This window comes from Panthera leo, chromosome F2, assembly GCF_018350215.1.
Source record: "Panthera leo isolate Ple1 chromosome F2, P.leo_Ple1_pat1.1, whole genome shotgun sequence".
NCBI classification, from domain to species: domain Eukaryota; kingdom Metazoa; phylum Chordata; class Mammalia; order Carnivora; family Felidae; genus Panthera; species Panthera leo.
This window is the reverse complement of record NC_056695.1, coordinates 65,891,342-65,904,235: the sequence shown is the minus strand read 5'-3', so window position 1 is coordinate 65,904,235 and position 12,894 is coordinate 65,891,342. Positions and strand designations below refer to the sequence as shown.

Here is a 12,894-nt window from a genome sequence, read left to right as displayed (position 1 = left end):
TTTTCCTTAGGTTGAGTCAACAGCTGCCCACTTTTCTTCAATGACAGCCCTTTGTATGTGCAAAGGTGGCTTTCTCACCTCACCTCCTCAGGTCTCCGCAGGACGATGGGTTACAAACTGGAGGGGACCAGGTAATGTCCTCTCTCTTCTAAGAATACCTCCCTAATCCTGGTTAAAGGCTCCCTGAAAACAATTCCAGGCCCAGGCCCTCAGGATGGTGCATCTGAGCAGAGAAAGGAAGCCCAGCCACCTACCTACACACTCTGTTTGCTTCTAGGGAGGGACTGGCAGGACCCCTCTGAATTGCGAGGGACTCACACCTAGCTTCTCTGTGCCATTTCCAGGTGCACCTGGAGGGAAGCGGTTTGAAGCTGCAAAAGTCGGACGCCCTCAGGACAGGCTCCAGGACCGGCCGCCCGCACCCCCTGCTCATCCCCTTCCCCTTCTTGAAATCCAGCTGAGGTTGCATCCAACGCATTGTCACTCACCAGTCCCGGATTGCTTACATCCTGGGAATCTTGGTATGCTTGAACTCCAAGAGCAGCCAGTGTGTCAAGACCTACGAAGAGGAGAAACTCAGTGTTAAAAGCCGGGCCGACCACCTGGGGGTCCAACTCTCTTTCCAGGCGGGATGGAGGACTGGGAGACTGGGATGGAGACGGGGGTCGGGGGGGCGTGGGGAGAAAGGAAAGTAAATGATAAGGACAAAGCTGCTCGTGACACCAACCTCAAAACCTCTGGGCTTTGTGGGGATGCTGAGAGGAGAGGGGAGAAACAAAAAGCCCCTCACCCTGGGTGAGTCAGCAGCTTGTTGGGAAGCAGGCCTTTTAGGAGGGGAAACCAAAAGCAGGATCGGATGGGGTGGGGTGGGGAGGTGTCCCGATCCTCACTCCGGCTCTCCTGGAGTCTTGGGTGTCTGCTCCTAGCAGCGGCTGGCCGGCCGTGGTTCCATTTTGATGAAGGTGAGGGGAAGAGGCCTGGGCACAGGCCTCCAGTCAAAAAGGCACCGCAGTCCTTAAAGCAGAAGCCCCAAATGCGTATTTATATCCTGGGAGGCTCCTGCCAAGCGAACCCCGTGTGCTTTGAAAATTCCTCTGGAGAGCTGTAGCCGGAGGAATAAGGCGTGTGCCCGGCTCCGAGGCTGCGTTCCCAGCATGGCAAGTTGAGGCCTGAGCTCTAGAGGTTTCTGCAGCCGGCGGAGGCCCACCTGCGGCGCACGTGTGTGTGTGGAGCTGCGTGCTGATGAGCCGTGGAGGCCACTCTCCTCACTCCCCACACCCAGGCCGCCTCTAAAGCAAAACTTGTTTTTTCTTGTTTCCCTACGAATTCAGAGGTGAGCAGAGGTTTCTCTTATTCATCGACGCCTGTTTGCAAGGAAGAACCTTTTCACCGGGGAGAAAAAAGAATCTTCATGGCAATAGTTGCCGTCGTATTATACCTGCTCTGTGTTCTTGTTCTTCAAGAGGGAAGTCGTGTCACCTGGGAGCTGGTGGAGAGAACAGCGTCGCAGACCCCACCCAGCCCTACAGCGTCAGAACCTGCCTCCCAACAAGCCTCTCGGGTGATTTCTGGGCATACTAAAGCCCGCCAGGTTCTCATCCATAATCTCGGAAGGAATAGTAATATCCGTCAGTAACCGTGGAAGGAAGGAAGTCATAGCCCATTCTCCAGGTGAGGAAACAGGCTCACGAGGCCACAACTCGCTTACTGCTGGTGACTGGTAGAGCTGAGCCAAGCCCGTGCTCGTGTGATTCCCAAGCCGGTGTTCCTTTCCACTGCGTGATCTTGTGATCTCGGGGAAGCAGAATGCGAGGGGGAAGGGATGGGCAGGCCCAGCTGGGTGGGAGGGCTGGGGAAGGGCAGTGGGGGGCCGGGGGATGACCTCAGGCCCCAGAGAGGGAGGGTCCTGGGTGTCCTGGAGAGCCTTCAGAGAGGGAGGCGTTGCATGCTGCACACTGATTTCCTCCTCCTCACTTTTTGTGAGGGCCCACAAAATTTCCCAGTTAAAGGTTCTGGGCCTTCCTCCTGCAGGAGAATTCAAGCTTCTGTGTTAATCCCAGCGATTAATTTATTTGGATAGCAGGGAGTTTGGGGCTCCTGCCCACTGCACTTAGAACTAACCATCCAGTGGAAGAAGGTCCCGGGAGACCAGCTAGCCTTAGTATTCCAGGCACTGACTTGTGGGAGGGACAATACTCTGTGAAGCCCATTTTAGTTTAGAAAGAGCTTTTTATCCATTAACTAATCGCTTAAAAGAACTTGGGAGAGGTGCCTGGGTGGCTCAGTCAGTTAAGCGGCCGACTTTGGCTCAGGTCATGATCTCAGAGCTCAAAGGCTCGTGAGTTCGAGCCCCGCTTCGGGCTCTGTGCTGACAGCTCAAAGCCTGGAGCCTGCTTCCGATTCTGTGTCTCTCTTCCTCTCTGCCCCTCCCCTGCTTGCACTCTGTCTCTCTCTCACAAAAATAAACATTAAAAAAAATTAAAAAAAAAAAAAGAACTTGGGAGAGTGTCATCAGTGCTATTTTGCAGTTGAGGAAAATGAGGCACAGAGAGGTTAAGTGATTTTCCTGAGGTCACACAGCTTGTGGGCAGGCTGGGGTTGAGGTCCTCTGATGGCTCAGCTGCTCCTGATGGGGAAAGAGATCATGTCTGTCACAGGCTTATGATGCTCTCACTTAGTTTTGCCTAACTCCCCATGGCCTTGCTCTACACTCGGCTCACAGAATGGGTTTGCTGAATAGACTCATGGACCAAGAAGAAAATGGTCCACAGCCCACACAGGGTGTGTGACTGTTACCTTTCTCCATGGAAACTGGCCAGCTGGCCTTCTTGGCTTATCAGGTAGTCACGTATTACACTATGTATCGTTCCTTCTAGTGCACTGGCTTCCATACAGCAGATGAGCTCACACAGGTTATATAGGGGAAGGATGTCAACAAAATCTGGAGGTGGCAGCAGTTCACAGGCAAACGCTCCCGGTACACGAATGCCTTGCCCCAGTGACGCCAGCCGGATGCAAAGCACACCCCCCCCCACCCCCCCGGTCCCTGGGGAAGCCTGAGTGAGCAAGGCAAGCCTGGAGGCCTCGCTGTCCAGTCGCCCTACGTGCTCCACACTCCTCCTCTTGGCTCAGCGTGGCCACATGCTGTCTTAGAAGCTCCTGTTGCTCGGGCCTCACGGATCTTTGTGCAAAGGCCAAGGGCTAGACCACCCGTCTCTGCTACCCTGTGGCAACAGCTGCAGCTGTCCTCACCTGGAACTTCTGACAAAGGCGTTGTCCCCTCCTGCCTTCGCAGCCTCAACCCTTCTCTAGCCCCTCCCATCAATCCCCCCTCTTCCTTTTTAAAATATAGCCCCTGTAGTGACTCGGGCCCTAAGTTACTGATTTTTTTTTTTTAATTCAAAATCTAGCATGCCCTTTGAACTGTGTTTGTTTCAATACTAGGATTGAGCTTTATTACAGAGTTGCATGGAGAGTGTCGGCTCTGCTGTCCCCCAACTGTCCCCCAAGGTGCTGCGATTTTTGAATTTTCAGTTATCATTACAATCATCCAGCTGAATGTAAGTTGCATTATAGGTACTAATATCTATATATAATGTATACTATATATAGTTATTGAATATCGAACATGTCAATACTGAATACTGACTACATTAAACGTTTAAGTCTTAAAAAATTTTTTTTTAATGTTTATTCATTTTTTGAGAGGCAGAGAGAAACAGAGCATGAGCGGGGATGGGGCAGAGAGAGAGGGAGACACAGAATCCGAAGCAGGCTCCAGGCTCTGAGCTGTCAGCACAGAGCATGATGTGGGGCTAGAAATCACAAATCGTGAGATTGTGACCTGAGCTGAAGTCAGATTCTTAACTGACTGAGCCACCCAGGCGCCCCTTGGTTAACAGTCTATATTAAGTACCCATATATACCTGATTCTGTGCTAAGCACCAGACATAAAAAAAGAAGACCCAGTCCCTACCTTTAGGAAATTCACGGTATAAAAAAGGAGGAAGATAAAAAATAGACTGACTGTTGAGGGTCCAACTCTTGACTTTGGCTCAGGTCATGATCTCACGGTTCGTGAGATAGAACCCCACATCAGGCTCTGCATGGACATTGCAGGGCCTGCTGGGATTCTTCGTCTCCTCTCTCTCTGCCCTCGCCAACACCACCACCCCCCCGCCAAAATAAAAAATAAACATTTAAAAAATCAATAATGGAGTGAGTCTGAGAAAGGACAATGTGACAGAGGTAGTATGGGGTGGGGGAAGAAGCTAATAGATGCCTCATTTGTCTCGGGATAAAGACCACACTCCTTACCCCAGGGCTTCCAAGGTCCAGATCGGCGCATCTCTCCTTGCCTCGCCTCACTCCAGTGTGTTCTGGGATCCCTGACTGCCAAGCTTCTTGAATCCGTCTACCATCCCTCAGGCAGCCACACGGCTACACTTAGTCTCTTCCTTCAATGCCCTGTCCTCCCCCTTCCCCTAATCAACCCCAACTTACCCTGTAGGACTGAGGGAGGCAACACAAAACGCTTAGAATCTTGTCAGCAGGTATGGTAGCTACTATTATTGCTGACATTGATCCCTCTCCTCCGCTGGCCAGGTGATTCTTGAGCAGAGGGAAGCAGAGCAACTTGCAATGGGGCTGCACAGCGGATTATTGCCAGAGCTGGGAGGGGTCTCCGCGAATCAGTCCTGTTTTCCCTGTTTACCCTCGGACCCAGCCTGCGAGACACCTGGTCCTAACCAGCATGGGGAACAGCGCTGGTCTAGGAGACAGGACTTCTGAGTCTGAGTCTCACACCCTTGTGCTGTGCCTTCACACCGAGGACTCGACTCCTTGGGACCCTGGATTCCTCACCAACCAAGTGGGGTTCTATCAGAACCTCTTCGTTGGGCTGCACCAGGGAATGAACACCTTGGTGCCGAGCACCGTTCCTGCGTGAGGAAAACGGCAGCTCCCGTTAGGAGCATTATAAATGAATTAAAGGACGTTTCGATGTTCTTCGGCCTCGAAACGTGCACGTATTTCCAGTCTTCCTGGCTCAGGACTCCTTTCACCAGAAAGTGTTGGTCATATGGAGCAAAATCCCAATAAAGAAAAATCTGCCCATGGGATTTTCCCTCCAGCTCCCCTGCTCTTTCCCTTGTGGCCTACTTTAAGCCTCCTGGATTGCTAGACACCTGAAGGAGGAAAGGGGGGGGGGAAGCTACTTGAACCGTTTGTAGGAGAAAAACACCCCCCACCCTCCACGGTCACCCCCACTAACACAATTTATTCCATTCCATTTCTTCATTCGGCAAACATTTAGCAGATGAGTAAGAAACTCCAGGTCTGGTAAGCAGGTCATTATGTCCCGCGGTGATGGCCTCATATTGAGGAGAGGGCAAGGAACCCATGGAATAAAGGGGAGGGGGTGACGGGCTCTGGCTGGGGCCAGTCCAGGCTGGACATGAGACAAAGGTCAAGTACAAAGAAGGTGGGAAGCTACAAGTCACTTCTGAGAAGCCATCATTCTGTAAGCTGGAAGTATAGTTTTAAGTTGCCTGTCTCTGCTCCAGAAAATGTTTCACCTTGATCACCAACAACAGCCTTTAATTCAAAAAGAGCATCACTAGTGAGTGACTAACGCAACGGCCGCTATTTCCTGAGTTCTTGTTCTGTGCCAGGTACTGAGCTGAGTCCTCCAGGGGCCGTCTCTCTCTCTCTCTCTCTCACGGCAACTCTGAGGAGCATGTATTCATGTACCCATTTTATAGATGGAAACCTGAATCTCAGAGTGATCAGATACACTGCCCCATGTCACAAGAGTTGAAAATCCAGCACTGGGGTTTTGAACTCTGGCCTGACTGGATAGTCCTTCCATTCCCCCCCACCCCCATACTGGCCTCTTAAACTTTGGCCCCATGGCTGGAGTTGCTGGCAAACTGGGCTACCTCTCCCCCAAGTCCAACCTACTCTTCTACTAAGACCCCCACGAGTACAGAGAATGCTGAGTTCATAACCTCCCTGTAGTGTGTGGGTGCAGCTTGACGTCTTGAATGAGAACACTGAATTCTGCTCTAGAATGGATCTGTATTTGTTTCCAAATATTTCCTCTTCAAAACTGTTAAGCACAATGAACACTCGAGGAAGATGTGCCCAGCACCGGGCAGGGCACAGTCTGTTTTGCTTACTACTGTCCTCATTCTTCCAACAATGGGCACTATGGACCAGGGCTGGGGAGGTAAGGTGAGCCCTTGCAATGGGGCTGGAGATAAAGACTTCAAAGACATTATTGTGCCAACGAAGCACATGGCAATGGCAGCAAGAGCACCAGGAGAGGCACACGGGAGTATAGCAGAGGGGCGCACATCTGAAAGGCGAAGAGGGGAAGGAAGACGAAAAAGCTGGAGAAGGGTGCGTGTGGAGCCCTGCTGGACACAGATACCGGAAGCGGGCTGGAGTGGCCATAGCCAAGCAGGCCAGAGAAACAGCAAGGGCCAGACTTTTCAGAGCCCTGCAGGCATTTCAAGAAGTCAGGTCCTTATACCTGTGAGTGATGGGATTCTCCATGCCTGCCGTACCTGGCATGTGGTGGCCCTCAAAAGTAGCTGCTGAATGGACAGTGGAATCCTGTTTACCCCGGGGTCCCCTTCACATCCTCCAGCAATCTGAGAGGCATTGCCTGGGACCCTGCCATCTTTACAAAAGGACAACCACAGGGCAATCGGATTTGTGTAGGGAAAAATTGTCCCCGGGAACCTGGCCTGAGCCTCGAGGCTTTGGGGAACCCTGGCTCAGGTGGCTCCTGGCAGATGTTTGGGGATGAATACACCTTTGATTACAGCTCATGTTTCAGAGGGAAAAACACAGCTCCCTGGTGATCGGGATTCTATGAAAATGAGCCCTTGCAAAAGAGAGGAAAGTGAGCTAGAAACACAAGCCCTCTGGGTGGGCGGTGGTTTCTTTATTTAAAATAAACAACAACAGCAAAGAGGATCAGCCTGAATGAGAAGCAGGTTCTTGATAATCCCTAACTGCAGGACTTAAAAGCAAGTGGCAGAAGGTGGCTGAAGAGACTGGTCTGCAGGAAGGTTGTACCTGGTTATGATATGCAGACACAATCTCCAAGAACGAGTGTGTCTGCCTCCCTCCCTGGTGGGAAACAGCTCCTATCCAGCTCCTAGGGACATTAACCCTGATAGGGAGACGGAAAGACCCAGTTTAGGATATGGTTTCTAACATTTAAGAGTTCTGTGTCCATAGACAAATGTTTTACCTTCTCCGAGCCTTAGTTTTGTCATCCATATAATGGATATGATGGGGATTAGATGGTATTACGAATATAGGGTGCTGGGGTTTGAACCCATGTGTCTGAATACAATTGTTCCATTTTCTCCCACACTGTCTCTTGAAGTGAAGACCTGTTTCTTCCCCTCCCATCACGGTTATCTGGCACATAATAGGTGCCTAATAAATGCTGGTTCTGCTTCTCCTCTCTTCCCCACCATATTTAGCACAAATCTGGGTATCCAGGAGGTGCTTAATAAACCCATGCAAATTAGACCTTCCTCTGTGAAACACAGTGGCTGAGAATACAGAAGGAAGGAAAAGGCAGTTAGCTGTGTTTTTTCTCTACTGCATCCTGTTTCAAGCCCTTTATTAAATTCTTAAGTATTACTTGCCTTCAGGGTCAAAATAAAATTTCCACAGATTTCCACTTTGCACTCATAAATGATTCTTGCTAAACTCTTTTTCTTTAAAAAAATTTTTTTATGTGTGTGTGAGAGAGCATAAATGTACTGACTCATAGCTGGAAAAACTCTCCCTAACACATTCCAAATTTGTGGAGTCACATGAATTGAATAAAAGCGCTTAATGTAGCTGTTAGTCCTAGGCTGGCGAGCAGTTACGCTAGCTTCGGGGCCCCATCCCTCCCTCCCCGCTCCTACTCCAGGGACCTGGGGAGGTTCTACAATGGGTACCAAATACCCGAAAGCAGGTTCAGTGACTGCAAGGATTAAAAAGGATTTGGCACCTTATCTAAATCCAAACTTGAACTCTGCAAGGCTGTGCTATATTCCAAAACATCAAATAAAAATTTGCATAGAGGGCCACTGAAATTTAACAACTTCATTTATTGACGAAAGTCTATGCAGGGCACTGTACCTGCACAGCCACCCTGGTTGGTGGGTGGTTACAGTCCGCCTCCTTTTACAAGTGAGGAAACTGAGGTACAAAAGTGTTAGTAACTTGCCCAAGGTCTTACAGTGTGCAGATGGCAAAGCTAAGATTCAACCCACTGTAGTTCTAGAACAGATGCTCTTACACGCCCAGCCATTCATTCTGAAAGGAAAGAACCCTTCTGCAATGAAGAAAGAAAACTCCATTTATTCCACAATTATCTACCCAACACTCAGAATACAAACACTGCACCAGATGTCCAAGGGAGGCTGGTGGTAGGCAATTTGGTTACTGATTTCAGTGAGTTGGAAATTGCATAGAAGAGCTATGATGTATGCACAAATAACCACAACAAAAGTAAGTGAAAATGCCAATGGCAGGATTATAAGGTGGCGTGCATGGGGAAGGAAGGCTGGGGAAGGTGACAGCTCTGGCTGGAGTGATCTGCCAGAGGGCTTCCTGGCGGAGGTGTTATTGAAGCTGGATTGAAGGATGTGTAGGATTCAGACAGGAGGTGGCCAGACGAGGCCCTGCCTGCTTAATACTGGTGAGAACACACAGATGTTCCCATCTTGGTTCTGATTCGAGACCTACCACCCCCCAGGTGGGAACATCTTTCTTGGAGTAGCTGAAAACCTCTGTCTGGCAGGCGGGAAGCACAGGTAGAAAGAACAGAGGGAAAGAGGTGTCCAGGGTGAGGGAGACTGAGGAGAGAAGGCCGGGCATTGGAGAAAGGGTGCAGATCTGGCCAGAGCAGGAGCTCCGGTCCCACCTTCAACTGGGTTGACTCCGAGCAAACCCCTTCTCTTGGGCTTCAGTTTCTTTTATCTATACGGAGGAAAACGAAGGAAGTGTCTGAATACTGCAGCTGGGCGGAACCTTGGAGAGCTCCCAATTTATCCTATTGCTTGGTAGACCAGAGAACTGAGGGCCAGAGAAGCTCTATTAGTGGAAGTCCTTGGATTTGAATCCATGTTGGTGGGATGGGGACTCAGGGGCACCTCTCCTCATATAAATGCTCTTCCTGCACCCACACAAGGGGCATGCGGGCCTGCTTGAGGAAGCCGGCTGTGGGAGGGGAGACAGAGACCCCAAATGGGCCTCAGCTAGTCCACTGGCCTCGCTGAGGCTCTGACTGTTCCGGGGGGGCCCTGGAAGGCTTGGCTGTGGACCCCGGAAGGTGCAGCCCCAGGCCTCCAGCCTGGGCCCTGCCCACGGCACATCCTCCACTCTCAGCTGTGGCTGGCACCTATATCCTCAGAGGGCCCCCTCCCCCAACGCTCAGGAAGTTTCCAGGAAACCATGACCAGTGCTCTGTGGCCATGGTTTTCTCTGACAAGATGTGCATCTGGTTGTGACTCACAAAGCTGGATTTCTGCCCAGGGCCTTACATCTTGAGTGGGGAGCTAATCTCTCGAACTGACAACCTGCCCAGCCCGCCGTGACAACGGAGGCCGCCGCTGCCCTTGTCAGCCCACACTGAGGTCACCCAATGGCGCCCTGGGCATTTCTTTTAGACCTGGCGCTGGCCGGGGAAGTCTTCGAGGGTCCCTCTCAGATGCCAGGCTCTTTAGCCAAACTCCCCCTCCTCTGGAATGCTGGCCTCCCTCCCCACGCACCCTCCCCTCTGCACCAACAGAGGGGGAGGCCTTCCTGACCACTCCAGCCTTCGCTGAGCTGCCCTCCTCTGAAGGCCCAGTTCAGGGGGGCACTATACCCTGAAGGGCTGGGCAGAGGTCTTGTGTCCCCACAAGCGAGGTGGACTCCGAAAGTGGGGCCACACGCAAGAATAAACACAACAATCACAGCAAGCATTAACAGCTCATGCAGGCACCGAGCGTTTCCACCTGCAGTCTGTGTGCGTCCTCTTCCCGCGACTGGAATACTCCGACCTGAGTCTCTGTGTGGCCGTCAGCTTCTTGACAAAGTCACCTCCCCAGGTGCCCTTATTTTACCACCTGTTTTATTTCCTCACGGCCCATGCCCTGTCCTCAAATGACTGACCTGTTGGTTATCTGATCACATATTCACTTATTATCTGGCTCGTCCGGTAAGTGTGAGAACCAGGGATCTGCTTATCTTGCTCACCACCCGATTCCCAGCACCTGGCAGGGCGGCCAGAACAGAGCTGTGCTCCGTGAGTGTTCCCCGAACTCACACAGGGGTGCTGTCGGGCACTGTGGATATGCATTAATCTCAATCCTCCGGCCCTGTGTGGTTCGTGTCGTGGCCCCATTTTACAGTGAGGAATCTGAGGCCCTGTAGGCTAAGTCACTTGGAGAATAAGTGTCAGAGTTAGGTTTCAAACTTGAAATTCTCTGATTTGAAAGCCCATGCTTTTGACCACTGGACGGTCCTGCTTGCCTTCAGTGTTTCCAGAATCCCCATAGTAAGGACACAGGAAACACTCATGGATCAAATGATCTGGAATGCCATGCGTTAGGGACTGAATGTTTATGCCTGTCTCCCCCAAATTCATATGTTGAAGTCCTGACCCCTAGTGGGACGGAGGCCATTTGGAGTTGGGGGCCTCTAAGGGAGGTTAAATGAGGTCATTAACAATGGGGTCCTGATCCCACAGAACTAGTGTCCTTGTAAGAAGAGACACCTGAGAGCTTGCTCTCTCTCTTTCTGTATCATGCACTGAGGAAAGGCCACGTGAGGACACAGCAGGAAGTGGCTGTCTGCAAATGAGGAAGGGGGTCCTCACCAGAAACAGAATGGGCTGGAACCGTGATCTTGGACCTCCAGCCTTCAGAACTGTGAGAAAATAAATATCTGTTGTTTAAGCCACCCTGCCTGTGGTACTTTGTTATGGCAGTCTGGTATAATACATAATATAATAATGGTATAATATACCATACATAGAATATACCAAACTGCCAGGTTTAGGAAAGTAAATCCTTTCTTCCTCCCTCCCTGACTCCCTCATTTAAGCACTGACAATGTAGAAAATCCTGAGGGGCTCCCAGGAGTCTCACAGTTGTGGCTCAGGTTTCAAATACCCACAAAGTTGTTTTGTTGGGCTGGCTGGCATGGTGTTTTTAAAAACAATGAGGAATCAGGGGTGCCTGGGTGGCTCAGTAGGTTAAGTGTCTGACTGAGCTCAGGTCATGCTCTCACCATTTATGGGTTCGAGCCCTGCATTGGGCTTGTGCTGACAGCCCGGAGCCTGCTTGGGATTCTCTCTCTCTGGCTCTGCCTCCCTCCTCAAAATAAATAAAAACTTAAAACAACAACAACAACAACAACAACAACAACAACAACAACAACAAGGAATCAGAATGCCCTTTGGCGGGGCACGAATTCGCCACTCTTTCCATAAGCCATACTGCTCCTTGCTGTCCTATGTCCCTCAGATCCACAGGCTGCATTAGTTGTGGGAGACACCCTGTGAGCTATGCCAGAATGGAGAGAGGTACAGGGTGCCCTGGGACACAGTGACGCTTGGGTGGGGAGTAGGGGACAGAAGATGGCGGGTCTGCATGAAGGAGGCTTCTTGAAGAAGGTGGCTTTGGCCCGCTCTCTTAGGAATGGGTGGGAAATCACCAGTCAGAAATGGGAGGGAGTGGGAATTCCAGGGAGGGGAACAGAGGAGTGAGGTCCCGAGGAAGGGCATGGCCTGAGCAGAGAGCTGCAGGTGGCTGAGAGTGGATGCCAGTGAGGACAGTGGAGCTAGCGTGTGGGATAGAGGGGCAGAGGCCGGGGAGTGGGGGCCCTACACACCATGCCAAGGAGACTGGACATCGTCCATGACCACGAGTCCCCCAGGGGAGGGGGGAAGGGACATCAGACAACCTGGGTTAACACATAGGGATGCTGGGGTTACCACTTCCTAGCTGTGTGACTGTATGCAAGGGTCAGCTTGGGGCTATGTGGCCTCAGGCACCTCATCCATAAAATGGGCATCATAAGGCTGCATCTCAGAGGGGTACTGTGGGGAGTAGAAGCAAACAAAATGCGACAGCCCCCGGCATAGTTCCTGACACACCGGAGGCACTAAATAAAGGACAGCTGTCTTCATGATGGGTATTTATTACCAATCTAGTGGTGGCAACAGTGTGGGAGGTGGCTGGAAGCAATCAAAGGTATTTGCGTACAGTAAGGTAGGAAAAACCCCGAGGAAGGACCCAGGAAATACTCGTAGGAGGGCAGGAGGAGGGAAATGTGACCTTGAGATCTGTTTTCTCAACCTGTCTCTGTCTGTTTCCTCATCTGTAAAATGGGACTCTCCCTGCCTGTCCACACAGGGTTTCTGTGTGAATTAAACAAGAAAAGAGATGTGAGGCCGAGTCGACCGTAAGAGTTTCGTTTTCCTTTTCCCACACACAGGGGAAAGCCGTCTGGGGGCAGATACGCACCTGTGTGTTCTTATGTCCGCAAACCGTCAAGGCAAGAAAAGTAGCAAATGACGGGACAGCAAGATGTGAGCCGGGACCTGACAGACAGGAGCCCACATCTTGCACCTTCCCTTGTGATCTCCTTGCTTCAGCCCTGCTTCCAGCCCTGCTCGCCTACATCTTCTGCATTCACACCAGTGACTCAAAACGACTACCAGCTTCTCCACCTCAAAGTATAGATATTTCAAGCTGGCAACATGAGTGGATGCATTCCCCCATAATTTACAGATGAAGCTGAGACACGAAAGAGAGTTGGTTAAAACTCACCCTCAGGAGACAGACGGCCTGAGTTCACATCCCGGCTCTGCCATTTATTAGCTGGGTG

At 51.1% G+C, this 12,894-nt stretch overlaps 1 protein-coding gene across 6 annotated transcripts in view; it reads right to left on the bottom strand.

Moving 5' to 3' along the window:
• ZHX2 (zinc fingers and homeoboxes 2) overlaps nt 1-12,894 on the bottom strand; it is a 161,942-nt gene that overhangs the window by 88,822 nt on the left and 60,226 nt on the right. For 5 of the 6 annotated variants that reach the window (XM_042924130.1, XM_042924129.1, XM_042924127.1 and 2 more), the window contains one exon: nt 489-559. The gene's annotated coding sequence lies outside the window, so the exon portion shown is untranslated. Of the gene's footprint in view, nt 1-488; nt 560-790; nt 1,005-12,894 lie in introns of those variants that run through there. The other variant, XM_042924132.1, reaches the window with a different exon arrangement.